At 47.3% G+C, this 21450-nt stretch overlaps 1 long non-coding RNA gene across 1 annotated transcript in view; it reads right to left on the bottom strand.

The window, feature by feature from the left end:
* The window catches only part of LOC147122711 (uncharacterized), a 76120-nt gene extending 56451 nt beyond the window's left edge, over positions 1-19669 (bottom strand). Inside the window, exon 1 of the long non-coding RNA XR_015080330.1 lies at positions 19478-19669. This is a non-coding gene — a long non-coding RNA (uncharacterized LOC147122711). The remainder of the gene's footprint in view (positions 1-19477) is intronic.
* Positions 19670-21450: the final 1781 nt, after the last annotated feature.

Genomic DNA, 21450 nt, shown 5'->3' with positions numbered 1-21450 from the left:
TCCCTTCCTGCCTCGGGTCGGCAGGTCCCAGTGCGGGGCGGGTACCCGCCTCCTTTGAAACTTACGTGGAGGTGGGTTTTGGGCGGGATGGTGTCGGGACCCCTGAATTTGGGATTTTAGCCCCCCCGCCCGCCTAAAAGCCCGCCTCACTGAAAATCAAGTCCATATATCTGACTTTGCCTCTTCTGATGATACAAAGATAGGTGGGAAAGCAAATTGTGTGGAGGATGCAAAGAATCTCCAAAGGGATACAGATAGGCTAAGTGAGTGGGCAAAATTCTGGCAGATGGAGTATAATGTGGGAAAATGCGAGGTTATCCACTTTGGTAGGAAAAATAAAAAAGCAAATTATTTAAATGGGGAGATTACAAAATGTTGAGGTACAGAGGGATCTGGGGGTCCTTGTACATGAATCACAGAAAGTTAGCATGCAGGTACAGCAAGTAATTAGGAAGGTAAATGGAATATTGGCCTTTATTGCAAAGGGAATGGAGTATAAAAGTAGGGAAGTCCTGTTACAACTGTACAGGGCGTTGGTGAGACCCCACCTGGAGTACTGTGTACAGTTTTGGTCTCCTTATTTAAGGAGGAATATACTTGCATTGGAGGCAGTTCAGAGAAGGTTCACCAGGTTGATTCCAGAGATGAAGGGGTTGTCTTAATGAAGAAAGGTTGAGCAGGTTGGGCCTATACTCATTGGAGTTTAGAAGAATGAGAGGGGATCTTATTGAAACATAAAAGATTCTGAAGGGGCTTGACAGGGTAGATGCAGAGAGGATGTTTCTCCTTGTGGGGGAATCTAGAACTAGGGGGCATAATTTCAGAATAAGGGGGCACCCATTTAAAACGGAAATGAGGAGGAATTTCTTCTGTCAGAGGGTCGTGAATCTTTGGAATTCTCTACCTCAGAGCTGTGGAGGCTGAGTCATTGAATATATTTAAGGTGGAGATAGACAGATTTTTGAGTGGTAAAGGAGTCAAGGGTTATGGGGAGCGGGCAGGGAAGTGGAGTTGAGACCAAGATCAGATCAGCCATGATTTTATTGAATGGCGGAGCTGGCTCGAGGGGCTAAATGACCTCCTCCTCCTCCTACGTCTTATGTTTTTATGATTGGGTGCATCTATTGTTCTTTCTCCTATAAATAGAGATAATCCCATGGATTCTTGCAACAGAATGAAAATGGCGAATATTGAGGGACTAGTGTACCTAACAATGGTGCCACTTCAATTTAAGGAGGATTTAGTAGAGATGGAAGTCTTCTTAAAGATAACTTGAAAAACTATATTGAATGACATAGTGCCATGATCAGGAATGTTCATTTCAAACCTCAGATTCTTCAACAAATAGGGAAATGCCCTGAAGTTGATGTCACTATTTTCCATAGAGTCTATTGTCAGTTAAATTGAAAGTAGTAACTCGAGGGAAAATTCACTGTCCCAAAAAGAAAACCATTGATCTCTCGCCTCTGGGATCTAGGTTTGAATCCATCTCATTTTGGAACAAATATCCCTTCTGTTTGATGGCTGTGAGGGAACCATGCGAAATTAGTTTTGGCAGTCTCTATCCCCATCTTAGTGGGCATACACCCATAGCACAAAGCGTCTCCTAATTTCGTACTGATAGACAATCTCACTGACAGGCAAAGGATGGCAGTTGTGGTGCGAACCAAGAGGAGAGCACCAGGCTCCGCCTGCATTGCAGGCTTCTCCAGGGTGCAAGATGCCATAGACTGCACCCACATTGCCTTGCGTGCTCCTGATCACCATCTTGCATCTTTCTGAATAGAAAGGGCTCCACTCCCTCAATGTCCAGCTTGTTTGTGACCACAAGCATATCATGCAGGTCTGTGCCCAATTTTCTGACAGCAGTCATTATTCATTCATCCTGCACCTGTGCTACAACAATGCTTTCAATGCCTGGACTGTTTGGGAGGAACTTTTCAGTTCACCCTGACCATGTATCCAGATTTGTGGTTGAATGCTGCATGTCGCCATGGTCTGTGCAAAGCCCAGACCCAAACTGGAGCTTGATTCTTCCATGCTCTGAGGAATTGTGTGCAAGTTTGCTGACAGGCTTCCAGTTCAACTGGTATTTCCTGGTGTATGCCCATCAGTCTTCTTCGGTAGCCTGGTTCCTTGAAGTCTGCATCTGAGTCCACTGCAGCAGAGCTAGTGTGTGATCTCGCCCTCTGGTGAGCTGACACCTGTGGCATCTTAGCCCCCTGTCCTAGCTCATGCACACTTGTGCCTGGTGAGTTACAACATGAAGACCCCTCCTCTAGCCTAACCTCTAAAGTAAGCATAGTGCCAATACCCGAGCTGGTGTTTGCTTGGTTCCAAGCGCGTGACATGAGTGCAGAATAGCAAATTTTCTTTTGTGTTCACAGATTTATTTTTGCAAAAAAATCAGCAGCAGAAATGTTCATTATACCAAAACCTGAAAATGCAGTTCATCCTGTGTCAGGCATACTATTTCACAGTTAAAGTTTGCTTGATGTAAAGTATGACCATAATAAAAGTACTCATTTGAGTCTGGCAGAACACAGTGTTGTTCTTATCGTGATTATTGTTTTCAAGTTTAAAAAAATAACAGATGGGGATCTAAGTTGTGCCTAGATACAGCTCGTCTTCCTTCAAGTCCAGATGTGCACAGCTGCCCATCAGCTCAGCTCAAAAATGACAATCATTTTCGCTGCAAGATGGTTTTTGCTGACTGCAAAATGCAGCGAATCAGAGCAGATAGCAATACAGGGCAAGCTGGAGTAAATAACACAAGACTGCTTTATACTGACCCTTTATTTTATTCCTTTATTATTGCTGTTAGTGTTATTCTTGTTATCAAAAGGAGCTGTGTCTTCATTTGTTCATTCCCTAATAAAACTTATATAAAAATAAATTTGCTATCTGAAAAATAAATAATTTAATAGAGTGAGAGTTCTGTAACTGCACCATTTGGAATGTAACTGGACTGGGCTGAAGGATTTGCTGCCAGTATCTTACAGTTCTCCTTCATTCTGACCCTATTGCTCAGGCAATCATTGGTAGTGTGACAGTCACAAATGGCTCATTACCATGTCTTCTACTCAACGTGACTTGGAAATAGGTTGGATGAGGGCTAAAACGTGGAAAATTACATGTTAATTTCCAATAGTTTTATAATAAAGGGTAATTTTATGAATCTGCACTGCATGTGGGAGTCTCACCCTCTGGTGGGAGGCCTGGCTTGCCACCAGCATACGCCCAGATTTCTGAAAGGCAATGCATTGGACAAGGCTCCCTGCCAGCACCCTGGCCTCGTAAAATTGCTGCTTAAATTTAAAACTCAAACTAAAATTCTTGAAATGCATTTTTATTTTGTACAGTCTCCTTGTGGTCCAGTTGATAAATCCATTACCCAGTGTGGAACTGATCCCTACAGACCAGGAAGGTCCCAGGTTGGATGCCTGGTCCTTGTGGAATTGGCAAATCTCAACCAGGGCAGCACCTTTGACTTTTTCAACCCTTGTGCAAAAGACAGAGAAAACTCAGCCCGGGCTCTTGCTGCTGCTGCTGATCACTATCCAGTGACCCCTGCTACAGGGCTTAGACTTTAAGAATGGTCACCTGGGTAAGGCATTGAAGGGAACCCAGTCTATCCCAGTATTAGTAATGCATTCATGAGAAAATTGAGGAGATCTCTTTTCTTTCTTCTTTCATAGTTTCCTTGCAGTGCACGAACAGCATGGAATGCTCCACCGCTTCGGTTGTAAAGAACAAATGTGGCTGAGAGAGTGGGCTCAAGAGGAGCTTGCTGGTCAATGCCACTCTTTTCTTTATCAAGCTGCTAGGAGATGGCTGTTCCTTCAAATTTCTCTTGATCCCTGTGGGGAAATGCCTATTTTTCATTTAGATTAGGTGCCACGATTGAGGTCTGGTACTATCTGATACTATGGTTGGGGAATTACATGTGTGAACCCAGTTTTTACTTGTCCCTACTGCACCATGGTGAAATTCCATTGCCCTGCGTCACTGTGTAGCCCCGATCAACCATTCATTCAAAGAATGTTATGCTTGTGAGCAAAAAAGCAACATTCAAATTACATTTTAAAAGTTTAGCACTTTAAAAGAGATAGTCCCCCTTTTGGTGACATACAGTGTGTAGAATTTAATCCTAAATAGCATTTTACAATAACATTTAAAGGGATAAAAATAAATTTGAAAAAAAACACATTTGTTCTTTCCAACCAAAGTGGTGGAGCATTCCATGCTGTAAGAGCCAGGCAAAAAGCTACACTTTGCCAAGTTGTTAAATTGGAACCAGGATCAAGAATAATTTTCATTTGGTTTAACTTAAAGTTGCAATTGTTCTTAGATACAATGCAGAAACTTACTTATATATTGTTAACATAATATACACACAGTATGGTTTCGTGTATGATACAGACTTACAGACTGACAAGGAAAGAGCCTTACATGGAGACATATCTGTGGGTTCTGGTAAACGATGTTGATTTTTAGCCATAAACCTGGTTGGCTGTTTCATTGATATTAATCACTGTTGGATCCTTTTGGTTGCTTTGCTACAGCTTTGTGATCATTCACAGGCAGGCAGGTCAGCACATATATATCCCAGTTGCACACTCTATATGGGGGATGTTGTTGATGTGCTGGTGGACCATTAGTAACAGACCAGAAATGGAAAATCAGATGTTTTTCTTGGTTCAGCATCAGCTAGTATAGCAGAGTGGGCTATTTTCTGTTGTGGCTTGACCCACGTTGACTGATTGAGGGGAAGTGTCTACCTGTCACCACCTCAAAGATCTTCTATTTATATAGCTTCTTTCATGTTTTCAGGAAATCCCAAACGTTCCATAGTCAATGAAATGCTGCCATTGTTTTTTTTGTAGGCAAATACAACAGCTAATTTATTCACAGCAAGTTCCAACAAACAGCAAATGAGATAAGTTACCAGTTAATTTGTTTTGGTGGTGTTGGTTGAGGGATAAATATTGGCCAGAACACAAGGGAACTCCCTGCTCTACTTTGAAAAAAGTGCCATGGGATCTTTTAAAGAGGCAGATAGAACTTTAGTTTAAGCTTTCATTAGAAAGATAGCACTTCTGATAATGCTCCCTCAGATCTGCATGAAAATGTTAGTCTGGTTTATTTTTATATTCATTTATGTGATGTGGGTATCGCTGGCAAAGCCAGCATTTATTGCCCATCCCTAATTGCCCTTGAGAAGGTGGTGGTGAGCTGCCTTCTTGAACCACTGCAGTCCGTGTAGTGAAGGTACTCCTGCAGTGCTGTTAGGGAGGGAGTTCCAGGATTTTGACCCAGTGACTATGAAGGATCGGCGATATACTTCTAAGTCAAGATGGTGTGTGACTTGGAGGGGAACTTGGAGTTTGTCATGTTCCCATGCGCCTGCTGCCCTTGTCATTCTAGGTGGAAGAGGTCGCGGGTTTGGGAGGTGCTGCTGAAGAAGCCTTGGCGAGTTGCTGCAGTGCATCTTGTAGATGGTACACACTGCAGCCACGGTACGCTGGTGGTGGAGGGAGTGAATGTTTAAGGTGGTGGATAGGGTGCCAATTAAATGGGCTGCTTTGTCCTGGATGGTGTCAAGCTTCTTGAGTGTTGTTGGAGCTGCACTCATCCAGGCAAGTAGAGAGTATTCCATCACACTCCTTACTTGTGCCTTGTAGATGGTGGAAAGGCTTTGGGGAGTCAGGAGGTGAGACACTTACCGCAGAATACCTAGCCTGTTCTTGTTGTCATAGTATTTATGTGGCTAGTCCAGTTAAGTTTCTGGTCAATGGTAACCCCCAGGATGTTGATGGTGGGGGGTTCGGCGATGGTAATGCCATTGAATGTCAAGGGGTGGTGATTAGACTCTCGCTTGTTGGAAATAGTCATTGCCTGGCATTTGTGTGGCGCGAATGTTACCTGCCACTTATCAGCCCAAGCCTGAACGTCATCCAGGTCTTGTTGCATGCGGGCAAGGAATGCCTCATTATCTGAGGAGTTGTGAATGGCGCTGAACACTGTGCAATCATCAGCGAACATCCCCATTTCTGACCTTATCTTGGAGGGAAGGTCATTGATGAAGCAGCTGAAGATGGTTGGGCCTACACTGCCCTGATTATGTGCTCAAGTCTTGGAGTGGATCTTAAACCCATAACCTTCTGGCTCAGAGGAGTGCAACCAACTGAACCAAGCTGACCTCAGCAGAATATATCATTGTGTTATGCTTAGGAGGAAACCTCGGAATTTGCCCATGTGTAGGTGGGTTTAGAGTGATCACTAGCAGAAAGGTCCAGAAGGTAATCCACTAAATTGAGCTTGATTGTGTGCTTGGTGACATTTTAGATTTCATGCTGCACTTTGTCAGGGGGGCTGAATTCTTTCACATAACCAGAAAATATGAAAAATTATCCCTTGCCTTCCCTACCACAGCCTTACAGGCAATATACTGAGGCTTCACAGTCCTCTTTGTGAAGGCTGGAGGGGTGTGCTATGTCTGTAGGTTGATTTTAATTGGACCTCCATTTAATTTCTACAGATAAAAACTGGATCTGTTGCCTCGCAAATAGATAAAGGTTTCATATTCGAGATGGCGCTCGACATTATTGGCGGGGCCATCACTGAGGCCGTGGCAAGCAGCGAGGCTGAAACCATTGAAGATGACGGTATGCTCATACCTAATCCTCCTTCTCACATCCCACTTCCCCATATCCCACAATCTCTTCTCACTTACAAGCTGCTAACGGTGTAAGCGTGCGCATCTTGCTTTCATCCCTCCCCTCACCACAACCTGACCCTTGTGCCTTTCTCTTTTTACATTCCCAAGAATTCCAACCTGGCCAGCCAGTGCAGAAAGAGCAAGAGGAGAGTGATGGAGAAGAAGCAACACCGTCACTCGATCTCACACTCGCAGGCACCCACTCAGACGCTGGTACTGTGCGTATTTAGTGGGTAGTATAGAGGCGGGATCTGCATGTGGTGACTCACCGGGCACGAGTGACCTGCAGCCAGGGCAGGGGGAAAGTGTAGCTCAGGTGATAGCTTTCTGGAGGACGAGCTCGCACACGACTCCGATGAGGACTTCAATGGGGCAACATCAGAAGAAGGCTGATGGGCATGCACACAGAAATGCTTGATGCATTGGCAGGTCTGCCAGAGAGCCTGTTGTCGCTGTCAAGGAGCATGGAGGAGTCCAGCACCAACTTTGCACAGGGCTTTGCGCAGAGCTTGGGGCCCACAATTTCCAGAATGGAATTGACGGGCAACACCATTAGCATACTTGTGGACCCAACCATGATGCAGGGTCTGATGCCCAATGTCTCAGCTTCCACTGCAGCAATGGCGGAAGTGACCCAACATCTGAGTGCTGCAGTGGAAGCTCCGACTGCTCTCATGCAGGCTCAGCTTGCTGCCACGCAAACTCAGACTGCTGCCACTGTGGCTGCATTTACCAGTGTTGAAAGGGGCTTGCAGGGTGTCACAGCAGTCCAGCAATCTGTCCTCCAACTGATTACTAGGATTGTTGAGGCGCCACATGGGGGAGTGGCAGTGGCTCTGGAGCACGAACCTGCTGTCCTTTCTCAGGATGACAGCGTTTGTCTTCCCGCCACTGCCACTCCGCCAGTGTCCTTGCTGCTGCCGGTCAGCCAGTCTGCCCAGACTGCTGCCGAGGTGCTGCAGTCTACAGCCGGGACTTCTAGGCCCAGAGCTGCTCGAGGTTGTCCTGCAAGGCCATCTGCAGTCTCCCCCACTGCAAGTCAGTAGCCTTCCACCAGCCATGCTGCAGCCACTGGGGTAGAACTTCGTAGGAGCACCAGGACAGGCAAAGGCACACTGAAGACAGGCATTAAGGGAATGCACAAGGAATATCAGTTGACTTTTTTATGTAATATTGGATGGATTGATGTATAAAGTTGATTTGGAATGCTTGTTTTGTGATGGCTTCTATTTCAGCATTGTGGCCAAGAGGACGCTGTGATGGTAAGGTGTGTGACTATTGGTGAATGTGGAATTGGGGTTGCGTTCACTGGAACTGCAGTCAGATGAATCAATCACGGATAGCCTGGGCAGAAAGGGGCTGTTTGGGTTGCGTCCTCCCTTTCGCTTCCTCCTCTTCTGCTTCCACTCCTCTTCCTCCTCCTCAGCTGGTCACCGTATGTTTAGTGGCAAGGCCTGTGCCCTAATGATGACAAGGTTGTGAACCCTGCAGCAGACCACGACCAGACCAGAATCTTGAGACGCGCTCTGAGTAATGCAGAGCTCCTCCAGAGCAGTCCAGGCAGTGGAACCATTGCTTCAGCACCCCAATGGTCTGCTCTATGATGTTTCATGTGGCAGCATGGCTCTCGTTGTACGCATGCTGGCCACGTGTTGTTGGTTTGTGAACCAGAGTCATGAGCCAGGCAGTCAAAGGATAGCCCTCTTCGCCCAGCAGCCAGCCTCTGGTTTGTCTTGGTGGCTCAAAGACTGAGGGAACAGCGGACTGACACAGAATAAAAGCAGCATGACTGCTGCCAGGATACCGGGCATTCACCATCATGATATGCTGAGCATGGTCACACACCAACTGCACATTCAGCGATTGGAAAACTTTGCGGTTGCGGTACATCTCAGCATTTAGATGTGGTGCCCGCAGAGTCACATGTTTGCTATCGATAGAGCCCTAGACCACGGGAAAGCCCACAATCCTGGCAAAGCCATGAGCATGCTCTGCCTGCTTCTCTCTGTTCAGAGAGAAGACAATGAAGTCCCCTCTCCTGGCATAAAGAGCGTCTGTCACCTCTTTTGTGCCGCAGTGGACGGCGAACTGAGATGTTACAGATGTCGCCTGCTCCAGCCTGGACTCATTCCAATGTGCAGAAATTCAGGGCCACGGTCACCTTCACAGCCTCTGGCAGCGCTGTCCTTACCTTGGAGTGAGGCTGCAGGTCTGATTGCAAGAGGTGGCAGAGTTCTGTGAGCACCTCCTTCGAAAAGCGCAGATGCCTCACACACTGCTCCTGGCTCAGGCTGAGGTAAGAGAATTAATCTTGGAAGACCCTAGGTAGGTAAGGCCTCCTGCTGAGAGCCCTTCTCCCCCTCCTCCCTCTGTCCTCTCCTTCACTGCCTCTGCTCCATCTCCGTCATGCTGCAGGCCAAGGGGGATGACAACTAGAGCCCCCATGACTGGGAGCAAGTGGCCTGACCAGAACCTTTGAAGTCAGAAGCAAGGCCTTCTCCGCTGGCAGCACCACTCCCTGGCATCTCAGCAACTTCAAACAACTCTCGAAAGCTCCAAACAGTTCCACAAACCTACACGGAGCCAATAGATATCAATCAGCGACTAATCTTAAGAGTGGTTGTTGACCCCTTTAAATATTGCTGGTTGGGGGTCTTTGCTGATGCTGAACGCCTGTTTAGCCCTGCGAGGTTAGCACAGGGCGTTAGCTCCAGTGTTGTCAAAATGGCAGCACTGGCATTAAATCAGTGCTAGATTGACGTCACGATCAGCACACGCTACATACTTCTGGCACACGCTCCAAACGCCTGCCCTACCGCCCTCACCAAGATGGCATCAGGCGCGGCGCAGAGCAGAAGTGTGCGTGAGTGGTGCAGTAGCCATGTTCGGCACAAAATGGCAACCGTAGCACCAAAAGATTGGGCGCCACAGAGCTACATTTTTCGCCCAGTAAGTTTAAGCTTGGCTCAGTGGTGGTATTTTTACATCCGAGTCAGAAGGTTGTGGGTTTTCAGCCCCACTTTAGGACTTGAATGCATAATCTAAGCTGATACTTCAGTGCAGTGCTGAAAGAGTGTTACATTTCAGAAGTGCCATCTTTTGGATGAGATGTTAAGCCGAGGCTCCATCTGCCAGTGCAGGTGGGCATAAAAATCCCTTGGCACATTTACAAAGAAGAGCAGGCAGTTGTCTTGGTGTCCAGGCCAACATTCATCTCTCAACCAGCAGTACCAAAACAGGTTATCAATATCATTCACCTCTTTTGCTGTTTGTGGGGCCTTGCTGTGTACAAATTGGCTGCCACATTTGCCTACAAAACAATGGTGACTGCACTTCATTCGCTGTGAAGTGTTTTCGGATGTCCTGAAGATGTGATAGTTGCTATAAATGCACGGTCTATCTTTTTTTATATAATAAAGGCAATTGGAAAGGTAACAGAATTCTCTGATGTACTCTCACTAGAAGCATCTCAACACAGCTGAAAGCTGGAAACCATACATAGGTACCCAAATGCAGTAGAAACTTCCTGCTTTAAGTCACAGAAAATGGACAATGTGGAATTCTGTGACCTGGATCCTTAGACTAGTAGGGCTAGAAATTCATCATAGCCCAGGAATGGGTGGTATCATGAGAAAAGTTGGAGAATTAGCGGCAGGCGCTAATGCTTTAAACTGCATGCAAAATTCGTGCTCACTGCTCAAAAAAATGATTGGAGTCCTAAACCAAGTCTTAAAGCCCAAGCTCTCTGGCATTACACTCAAAGGGTGGACCAATATCGGGTGCAGTCTAATCGCAAGTCATGATTGCCACAGGCTTTTTTCAGTTCTTAAAGGGGAGGTTCATTAATGCTGCAGAACCTTATTCTCAGCATTGCTGGCTGTGCAGCTACCTCAGCAAGTAGCAGCAGGACAAGGAGAAGGAGCCGGTGGACTGAAGCAGCTGTACTCATGACAGATCCATGTCTTGGGAGAGAGCATGCAGATTCTGCGATCAAGCATGGGCGGTGTTGGTGTTCACTGGAGAGATGGAGGGTGCTGATCTACCTGGTCAGGGTGAGTGAATGCTTCAACAAATGCTATGTACCACCATCTGTACCACAATCTTCACACACTGCCCAAAGCACCAGACCCCCAGCACTCACCCACCAACAATCTCTACCTACCAACACTCACCCACATATCACACCCTGCACACAATGACAGCTATTCAACTATGGGAGGCATGTCACCCAATCACATTGCTCCACACTCACTCACACACTTTCCTTTCTCTTGCAGGCCAAAGTGGCTCACAACAGGAGGGAGCAGGAGCGCACAGGTGGGGGACAAGCCGACACCCAACCATTGTCTGGCTGGAGAATAGTGTTGCAGATTATTGGGCACCAGGTGGTGGGCACCATGGCCACTGGCGACGTTGACCCGCTTGGGGAAAACAATATGTTCATCCCTACTCCTTCTCACATCCCACTTCCCCTGATAAGTAGTGTGAAGGAGTCCGCCTCCAATATTGCACAAGGCTCTGCATCATTTCCAGTCTGCAAAGGATCGTAGATTCCCAAAGAGACCGTGGTGACCCAGACCTGATGCCACATGTGATGGACAATCTGGCAGAAGCGATGCAACGTCTTAGTGCTATAATGCAGTCTATGGTTGGTGGCATCCAATCTCAGACTGCTCTCATGCAGTCTCAGCTTGATGCCATGCAAGCTCTGACTGCTGCCATCGTGGCTGGGTCTACCACCGTCGACCGGGGCTTTCACGGTGTCGCAGCAGGCCAGCAATCTGTACTCCAGGGATGCAGAGGTGCTGCCCCGGGGGACTGGCAGTGGAGCAGGAACCTGCTGTCCTCTCTCACGATGACAGCATTCCTGCTCTCACCAGTGCCACTCCACCATTGCTCTTGTCACTGCCCGTCATCCAGCCAGCCCAGAATGCTGCTGCCTATGCTGAGTTGGTGCAGTCTACAGCCGGGCCTTCCAGGCCCAGAGCTGGTCGAGGGCGTCCTGCAAGGCCATCTGAAGTCTCCTGCATGGACACTCAGCAGCCTTCCACCAGCCCTGCTGCAGTGGGTCAACACTTCGTAGGAGCACTGGAGTAGGCAAAGGCACAGTAACGAGAGGCACTAAGGGATTGCACAAGAGTAAATAGTTAATGTTGTTGTAAATATATGTTCACTGATTTTTGATAAATTTATTAATTCACTTACCATTCTTGTGGTGTCTGTCATTTCAGCTTTGCGGTGTGAAACGGCATGTGAGAGGGATGGAATGATGGGGATGTGGTTAGCAAAGGGGATGTGAGCTTTAAGTCATCCTGGTGTGAGGTTGGAGGTCTGTTTGGAGGAAGTGGCAGAGTTCTGTGACCACCTCCTTGGTGAGGCGGAGCCATCTAATACACTGCTCCTCACTTCATTGAAGGTAGGAGAAGTGCTCTCTGAATACTCTCGGAGGGTAAGACCTCCTCGTGAGCGCCTTGGGCCCTGATTTTCGGCTTGTGCGGGAAATGGTCGGGATTCCCCGAATGTGGGGTTTCTGACACAAAAAAAAGTGTCAGCCAGCTCCACGCAATTTTCCCTCGTGGCCAATTAATTCCCAGCATGTGGGAAGCTTTGCTAATTGTCCAATTCGAGTCAGAAATCCCCACAGTACGATGTCATCATTCGTGGTGCTTTCAAGGTCCATAGCAAGCACTGCATCATCTGAAGGCTTCCAAACGAACCACACAGGATGGCAGAGGAGACTGCAGCAGCTGTGGCCAGTGCCAGACCCCAAGCTGCCTTCAAATTCGACGAGGCTTCACTGCAGGCATTATTGGATGGGGTTAGGGCCCACAGGGAGGTCCTGTTCCCTAGGTCAGGCAGGAAGAGACCTCCCACTGAGACCAATGCTGTATGGATGCAGGTGCCAGCAGATGCCAACTCGTTGGGGTTCACCAGAAGAACCTTGGCATTACATCTCTAACTCTTTCCTTTACTCCCCCACAGTACCATCTAGAGCCCCCGTCCTCACTGTGGAGGAGGAAGAGGCTGTGCAGCCAGACTACTCAGAGGAAGCTCCAGCCTCTGAGGGCACAGCGTCAGCAGAAGTAAGCGCACCCAGCACCAGTGCAGACACACACACCTCGGGGGGACCTTCGGGACATAGAGTAGTGTTGTCACCTGGTGTTTCACAGCTCACAAGTGAGCCTCAGCAGATTCTGGAGACAGGGACAGCAGTGGAGAGTCCTCGTCGGAGGGCGCAGGACTCCGCCAGCTCAGCTCAGCTGTGCTGCATGTCGACCCTCTGCCTCTGGGTCCATCCGTAAGAGAAGAGGAGATGGATCTCCATGCACAAATGTAGGAGTCTCTGGCAGGTTTTGTCTCCAGGGTCGCTGCGAGTGTGGAGCGAATGGAGGAGTCCATAGCGACCATGAGCAGAGCCTTTGTGGAGTCATTGGTGCATGAACGCATCACCATGGAAAGGTTGGCAACCTCCATGGAGGAGATAACTCGCCAGGGTACGGAAAACATGGTGAGTGCTCATAAAGAGAATGACATCTCTTGAGGAGCGTTGGCCATCTGTTGAACAGAGAAACCAGATCTTCATGGAAGTCCTTCTGAGTAGGACTGCCAGTGCAGAAATGGGTCCCCATGGCCCCCTAAAGCGCAGCAAGGTGCTCTCAAGCCACTTCCAAGCGCTGGCCCCTTCTGGCCTGTGCAGCTTCAGGTGAGTGAGCAGCAGCCTGGTGCTCATCCTGGTTCTGCTGCTGCCGCCTCTGTTGGAGATCCTCTAATGGCAAGAAGGGAAGGAACAAAAGGCGTCCCATGCTTCTCGTAGATGCCTCCACTGAGGAAGCGGTGAGTGAGGGTGGCGAGAGGGGCTTCCCAGGAGATCGCATTGGAGAAGTGTGCGAGGCTCCAACCTTCCACAGCTGTGCCTAAGCCTTGAAGAAGTAGCCCCAAACCTGCAGCAACAAGGTCCTTCACCATACAAGTGCTGTCCCTTTAAATCACAGCTTCTCCGATTGACCTGCAGCTGACAGCAAGCAAGCCGGCAAACTTCACGCCAGGTCTCATCAGCGGGGTTCCCCGCAGGCGTGTTTGATGTGGGGAAAGCCCCAAAGTTGCAACAGCCCCGGAAAATCTACTTCAACAAGGTAATTATTGGTTAGTAGTGTGCCGACGACCAGTCCCGCCAGCGGCAGCCGGAACTGAAGCGGGTCGCGGCGAAACGGCGGTCCGAAAGTCGGACGGGGCGGGGAATCCGGCCCGGGGGGTCCCAACCCGCTTTTTCGTCGATTTTCGGCCCCCGGCCGCATGAAAAGCCGCCCGACGGCTGCCAGAAAATTGACCCCTTGATGTCCCTCCTCATCTCTCTGTGGACATCTCTCTCTTCTCATCATTCTCACTGCCTACGCTGTCTCCGCCGTAGATCCTGGAAGGTGAGGTCGACTGCCAGTATAGCTCCCCATTAATGTTACCAAGTGTAGCAGTTTGATTTGTTTAAGAAATAAATGTAGCTACTTTTTAGTTGCGACAGCACTCCTGATTCAGTACCTTCAAGGTTACTTTGTATGAAAATGTTGGACTATGTGAAACTTACAGAAACCGCTGAAACTCTACTAATCTGACAGCTGCGAGTAGTTACTGATGATCCCTTTTAAATAATGTCCCTGGAACCGGGTTCCTGGTGCTCTTCCTATCGCTGTTTACTCCAGTCGCCAAGGTAGGTGACGACAATCAATTTCACAGATCAGGCAGTGAGTGAGCGTTGCATACTCGCTGACGCCACGATCCGCCTGGTGATAACTGTTACTGGCAGCGCTGCAGGGGGGGGGGGGGGGGGAGATTTGGCATGCGGTGGTGCTGGATTCGCCTCTCTGGGGATAATGCTCTAACGGGAGGTGCTAAGGTACCAAATTTTTCCCCCGTAGAATGCAATGTGCTGTAAAATGATCCAGAACTTTCAGCAGCAATAATACATTTTCCTGTCCTTGTAGGGAACATACGTTATTTGGTTTTCATAAGGAAAGCAGCGCTGCCCAATCTTGAAGCATCTTAAATTGTAGTACAGATACGTGCTACAAGGCCATTAATGTGCCTTCCTGTAAATGTCATGTTGAGAATATACAGCAGTGCTATATCAGTGTGAAAGCCAATGTACAATTTTTCCTTTTCATAATAAAATACACATTTTATATATCTGGACTGTTAACTGCTAGATGTTTGCCAATTTCAGCTTACAGGGATTGCAATTGAAAAGTCCTTCTGCTGCCTTCTCAACGCGACTTTAGCGGAAAGGCCGGAAACTAGGCCGGGCCTTGGATACATCTATCTTGCCCGAGTGTTTCCTTTCGTCTATGTTTGTGACAGAGCCTTTGCACGCTCCAAACAGACATCAGCGTTCCCGTAGGCATTGGCCCAGAACTTGGTGTCGGGGGCTTGCCGCGTGTGCAAGCCCCTGATCTGCACTCACCCTGCACGCTGACATCTGAAGCCCGGGCCTGCTTGCATTTCCTGTCACAGGCCCGGTTCAGATGTCAGCGCGCAGTGCTTACCTGATCCAGCGGCGTAGTTAGTGTGATGTGCTGGCTGGGATCAGGTGAGCACTGTACAACCAATCAGGGGAGGGGAAGGTTCATTCATGAATTTGAGTGTAAGAACTGTCAAACTCATGAAAACTACAGGGGCCCAAAACACTATTTAAACTTTAAATAAAAATTTAAAAAACATCCCAATCATTAAATTAAGTATAAATAAGTTTAAAAAAATAATTTAAACAATTTCTTTTTGAAAAAAAATAAATTTTTAATAAAAAAGGGTCTAAAACTAAACTTACTATTGTAGATTCTTTAAAATAATAAACCTGTGGGAAAAAAAATTCTAAATTACACTAAAACACCACTTACCTGTAAAAATAAATACTTACGTGTGCTTTTTACAAGCGTAAAGACCGGAGGCATTTAGACATGCACAAATCCCCCAAAACAGAGGAAATCCAAGATGCATGCGCTGCCCCCTACAGCGCACGAGCTAGCCTCTTCACCTCTTGGGTTAGAGGAGAGGAAATGCCGGTTTTCAGCGCATGCGCTGTGCATACTGAAAACCGGCATTTCCTCCGGCCAGACGCGCGAGTACCCCTTCCGTACTCACACGTTTGGGGAGGAATTACTGCCCCAATGTCCTGAGATTGGTGGTGGGTATACCCAGTTAGAAAGAGGATTACTGAGCTCAGAAGTGGTGTTTGTGGGGCCGAGGCGTTAGTTGTGGACTGGATCCTGAGGATGAGGTAAGACAACATTTTTTGAGCAACTCTCTTGTCCAGGGGGATGCTGCAAGCACAATCTGGCATATCTAAGGGCAGGGGAGAGGGTGTGCCTTATAACCCCTTGCTTGGATAGCCTCTTGAGATCCACCCCCAATATTGCAGGCACCTGCTGGCCCCAGGCAAATGAAGTGATATCCTATAGTGTCAGTCGTGGCTCAGTTGGTAGCACTCTCATCTCCGAGTCAGAAGGTTGGTGGGTTCAAGTCCCACTCCAGAGACTTGAGCACAGAAATCTAGGCTGACACTCGAGTGCAGTGCTGAGGGAGTGCTGCACTGTTGAAGGTGCCGTCTTTTGGATGAGATGTTAAACAGAGGCTCCATCTGCTCTCTCAGGTGGATGTAAAAATCCTATAGCACTATTTCGAGAAGAGCAGTTATCCCCAGTGTCGTATCCAATAATTATCCCTCAATCAACATCACTAAAAAACAGATTATCTGGTCATTATCACATTGCTGTCTGTGGGAGCTTGCTGTATGAAAATTGGCTGCTGCGTTTCCTACATTATAACAGTGACTACACTTCAAAAAGTACTTCATTCGCTGTAAGGCACTTTGGGACATCCGGTGGTCGTGAAAGGCGCTATATAAATGCGAGTCTTTCTTTTTACTGACCATGCACATTCCGGCAGGATCTGTGGCGGAGGTCATAGCAGCTGGGATTGAATGCCCCGGGATTTTTTGGGCCATAATCTATTAGTTTTTAATGATTGGCCTCTTGAAATAAAACGTGGAGAGAAAAAAAAAGGTCAGAAGACTGTAGATATGCAAACTATAATTTACTTTGAGCTAAACCGGACAAGAGCTCCTTCATTATTTTACACTGTTTATATGTACAAAGTATTGTGTGTTGGATGTGGAGATTCATATTGTTCCATTAATTTACATAGAACAATTCCAGCCCTTTTTGCTTTTATGGGTAGTAACTTAATGATTCAAAGAAAAATTGAACAAAGTCATATATCTCTGCTCCTGTTAATGTGACATCTAACATCTGAGTGACATGTCACCTAATCATGGCTTTCCCTGTTCGAACCCACATTCATAGATTATCTGTTACTTGCGTGACAGAGTACAAGACCACATAATAGAAAGGATTATCAAAACAAAAATTCTTTGCTTTATTTTTAGTATTTGTGGTGGGATAAAAGCAACAAATCAGATTCAGCTGCATATGTGCTCACGATAATCCATCCTAAACTTTGATAGTTCATGCGACTTTGCTTTTTGAAAGCCTCTGTGGCTCCTGTGGATTATTGCTCTGTAACGCTTGGAGAAACATCAATTAGCGGAAATCAAAACTTTTCCATTGCTGCACTTAGCAACATGATGCAAAACAAAAAATGACATTCAGATGAAAAACAAAACTTGTTTTGAAAGTGGCTGCAGGCAGGAGCAGTCGCAGATGGCACACTGTAGTTCTGTCTGTGTTTTCTTAAGGACATGTGAACGTTACATTTGTATTAATAACATTCCAAATCCTATCTCCTTTCATTTGTTTCTGGAAAGGAAGCATAGTCAATAGGTAGACGTTGGAAACGAAGTTAAACACCCACACACAGTACTTAAAGTACAATGATACAGAAGCAGGAAGAAACCCTGCTGTAGAGGACCAGTGCCAGTGACTGGATTGATGGGAATCAATTTTCCATTAGAATGGCACCAACTGAATTCTTGATACAAATCAGGAGAAAAACACAGCAGTGCCCTCAGCTCCAGGCTGCCATACATGACAACGCAGGAGTAAGGCTTTTGCTGTGGCCTGGCAGCCATTTTCAAGTTGCAAATTGTAGGAGAACTGGATGTTGTTGGCAAGGCGCCTAAATATCCTTAAGAAAAACAATTTGACATCTTAGATTGAGTTTTGTCATGCTGGCCAACTTTATTTCCAAAAGTTGTAGTTGTGCTTTGATTTGTAGAAAGCCCCTACCTATTTCTTCTGAAGGGCAAATAAGAGAACTCACTGCAGAATTAAACATGGGCAGAACAGATGGTTATCATATTTTTTCCCAACTAAAAATACCAAAAATGATTCATCCAACTTTGCCTCATAGTTTCATCCAAGGCTCGTACAACAATCAGTCAACTTGGCTCTGCTCAGAGACCAGGCTGCAATGAGTTCTTTCCAGAATTAAGCCATAATTCTTGCCGCAATGCACATGTAGCCTGCATGATATTTGTATTGATTCCATACTCGTGCGGTACTTATGCCAAATAGCCAGCAAACTCACAGTGCAATGTTCCAGTGTCGTGGTAATGTAAAATAGATTTCCAAGATGAAGCGGTAATGCTATGGCTGATTAACACCTTTAAAAACAGCTGGATGGATATCCAGCTAGCAGTAAGATTGAAGTTTACAGGTGTAAGTAGAGAGAGATAATGGCCCTGAGAATGTTTGATCCACTGCACCTTTCATCTGCAAATGGGGGCAGAAATCTGCAGCAATGGTAATGGCCACTGTGCCTTCAGCCCCAAAGCTCCACTGCTGGCAGGGCCTGTAACAAATGGGAACTTTCTTTTCAGGTCCTTTGTGGCCTTGCTGTCTGCCTCTCTCTCAGCTTCTCCAATCTGAGGGGGGACTGAGTTCAAGGCCTGAGGCCTATTATTCTGGGCACCTTACATAATGTACTCCTGCTCAATGTTGGATAAGGAAAGTTAGGGTTATGTCACTTTGCCCAATTTAAATGCTTGTGCCTGCTCCAGGTGCAAGCATTAAAATGCACTCTGGGGAAATGCCAGAGTAATGGAATGGGGGTAGCGACCCAGCGTTCTTCTACTTTGCTTTGCACTGAGGAAACACTCAGTTCCCAAGTGCAGAGTAAAATCAACCTTCTAAGTTTATATAGGTATCCTAGAATTCTGCTGAATTCAGTTTTGTGAGCAGGAAGACATTTTGCAGAACATTTCCCAAGCTAGTTGGATACGATGCAAATAATGAATTCCAACCCTAACTGTACGCTTTATGTTCTTTTGTGATGAATACAGGTTCATATTCTTCATAAATCACGAGCTTTTTTCATGTAGCTCTTTTTCAAATCAAAATATTTTCCATGTTGGAGCAACATGGTGACATATAATTCACTAGCTGATTTCTCACATGATAGCCCCAATATCGACAGGGAGCCGAGCACATGTTTACAATTGGTAAACCTGGAAATACCAACAACGTGGGCATTATAATTTTTTGCTCCGTTTCCCATCCTGCAGCTGGCCAGATTGAGAGGCTGGCTGGCTGCCGGAGGGGAAAGCCAGCGGTAGAAAGCTGCAGTTGGGGACGGTCCCTGGCAACTGGGAAACATCGCGGGGGCGGACCGGCAATCACCGGGGCGGGGGTCCGGGAGATATCGCGGCTTTGGACGGGGCTCGGCTGATTGCGGATGAAGGTTTGCTTGAGCGGCCGGGGGAAGCATTCCTGCTCCTCCTAGCCCACAAGTAGTGCTGTAAAAGGCACTTACCTGTTGGATCTGTCTGCTCCCGCCTCCCTCTAGCAGCAGTCATGGGAAACCCGGCGGCCAGCGTTTTATTCAGATGGCTGGCAAAATCTGAGTAACGGAGTCTCATTAACATATTACAATCGCGGACCCGCCTCTCCAGAGCGGGTTCGTCAGGCACCCCCAAACCCGCCGCGGTTAAAACGGAAGTAGGCGCGTCGCGGCAAATTGGGGTCGGGTTTTGCATATGTGCCTATTTAAACCCCGGGGGGTTAAGATTACCACCAATCGATCTCAGCAGTGCTATCATGGTGATGGTCACAAGGCACCTTTTTTAAAGGGAAAGGAAGACCCACGTACCACCAGACATTCTGGCGTGCCTCCTCGTGTTTGATCATAAAATCATGGAATGTTGGGAGCCGGTCACCTGCTGTCCATTTTCTAGGAGTAGTTGATGCTTAGTAGAAATCTAGAGGGGAGAGGGAGGAAAAAACAAGAAAATTTAAAAAAAAATTCTTTTACAATGCCTACCTATAGTAAAGTCAATTCTTGTTAACATGTTCTGTTTACCAAATTTCTTTTTGTTCTTTTATCCAGGAGACGGATCCCAATTTGTAAGAGGTCTGAGTTATAAAGAAAGATTGGAGAAACTTGGGCTTTTCAGCCTGGAAAGAAGACGGCCAAGTGATTAACTTCTAGAGTTCTGTAAGATTGTTAAGGGGATAGAAAGAGTTAACTGTAGCGGTTCGTGTAGATCACCACTAAATAAGAGAGTTTGACTTCGACGAACTATTAACAAGTTGTTTATTTACAGGAACAGACTAATTACATCAGGTAAGATGGCTGACTGTAGGAGCACCGTGGTATAGGTCTTGTCCCAGCGGGGACTCCACGAGGACTGAGTTCGCAGTCCTGTGGGGAGCGTGATGACATCATCACGTTCGCGTTTCCCGCGCTTAGGGCGTCACGTGATGCGCGTCGCTGGTCGTTGAGGCCGAGGTCGCGAGGCTGGGCTGTGCCGGTGCTTGCCGCGGGAGCGGAAGATCGCGTCGCTCCCGTCGGCTGGCCGTTGAGGCTGAAGTCGCAAGGCCGGGCTGTGCTGGCGCTTGCCGCGGGAGCGGAAGATCGCGTCGCTCCTGTCGGCTGGCCGATGCGGCTGAAGACGCTAGGCCGGGCTGTGCCGGCGCACGCACATCACGTCGTACGTGACGTGACGTCAGCGCGCTAGGGCACGTCTTAAAGGGGCAATGGCCCCAACAGGTAAGTTAAACATACAGTAAGGTAAGTTAAAGGGAATTATGTGTCTTTATGTAAGGTACAACCGGTGGTACCGCCACATAACCCAGAATATTACTTTAAGTTAAACTGCGGGACTAGACCAAGGGGACCCAGCTTCAGACTAGAGAAGGGTAATTGTAGGACAGATATCAAGAAAATTAATTCACACACACATGAGCTGAATTCCAGAGGTGAAGTGAGAGTGGCTGTCCTTGACATCAAGGCAGCATTTGAGAGTGTGGCATCAAGGAGCCCGAGTAAAACTGAAGTCAATGGGAATCAGGGGGAAAACTCTCCACTGGCAGGAGTCATACCTAGCACAAAGGAAGATGGTTGGAGGTCAATCATCACAGCCCCAGAACATCGCTACAGCAGTTCCTCCGGGCAGTGTCCTAGGCCCAACCATCTTCAGCTGCTTCATCAATGACCTTCCCTCCAAGATAAGGTCAGAAATGGGGATATTCGCTGATGACGGCACAGTGTTCAGCACCATTCACAACTCCTCAGATAATGAAGCAGTCCATGCCCACATACAACAAGACCTGGATGACGTTCAAGCTTGGGCTGATAAGTGGCAGGTAACATTCGCACCACAGAAGTGCTAGGCAATGACTATCTCCAACAAGCGAGAGTCTAACCACCGACCCTTGACATTCAACAGCATTACCATCGCCGGCTCCCCCACCATCAACATCCTGGGGGTCACCATTGACCAGAAA

Source organism: Somniosus microcephalus, chromosome 2, assembly GCF_052327205.1.
Source record: "Somniosus microcephalus isolate GS21.2 chromosome 2, FLI_Smic_1.0, whole genome shotgun sequence".
Lineage (NCBI taxonomy): Eukaryota > Metazoa > Chordata > Chondrichthyes > Squaliformes > Somniosidae > Somniosus > Somniosus microcephalus.
This window is presented reverse-complemented; position numbering and strand designations above follow the sequence as displayed.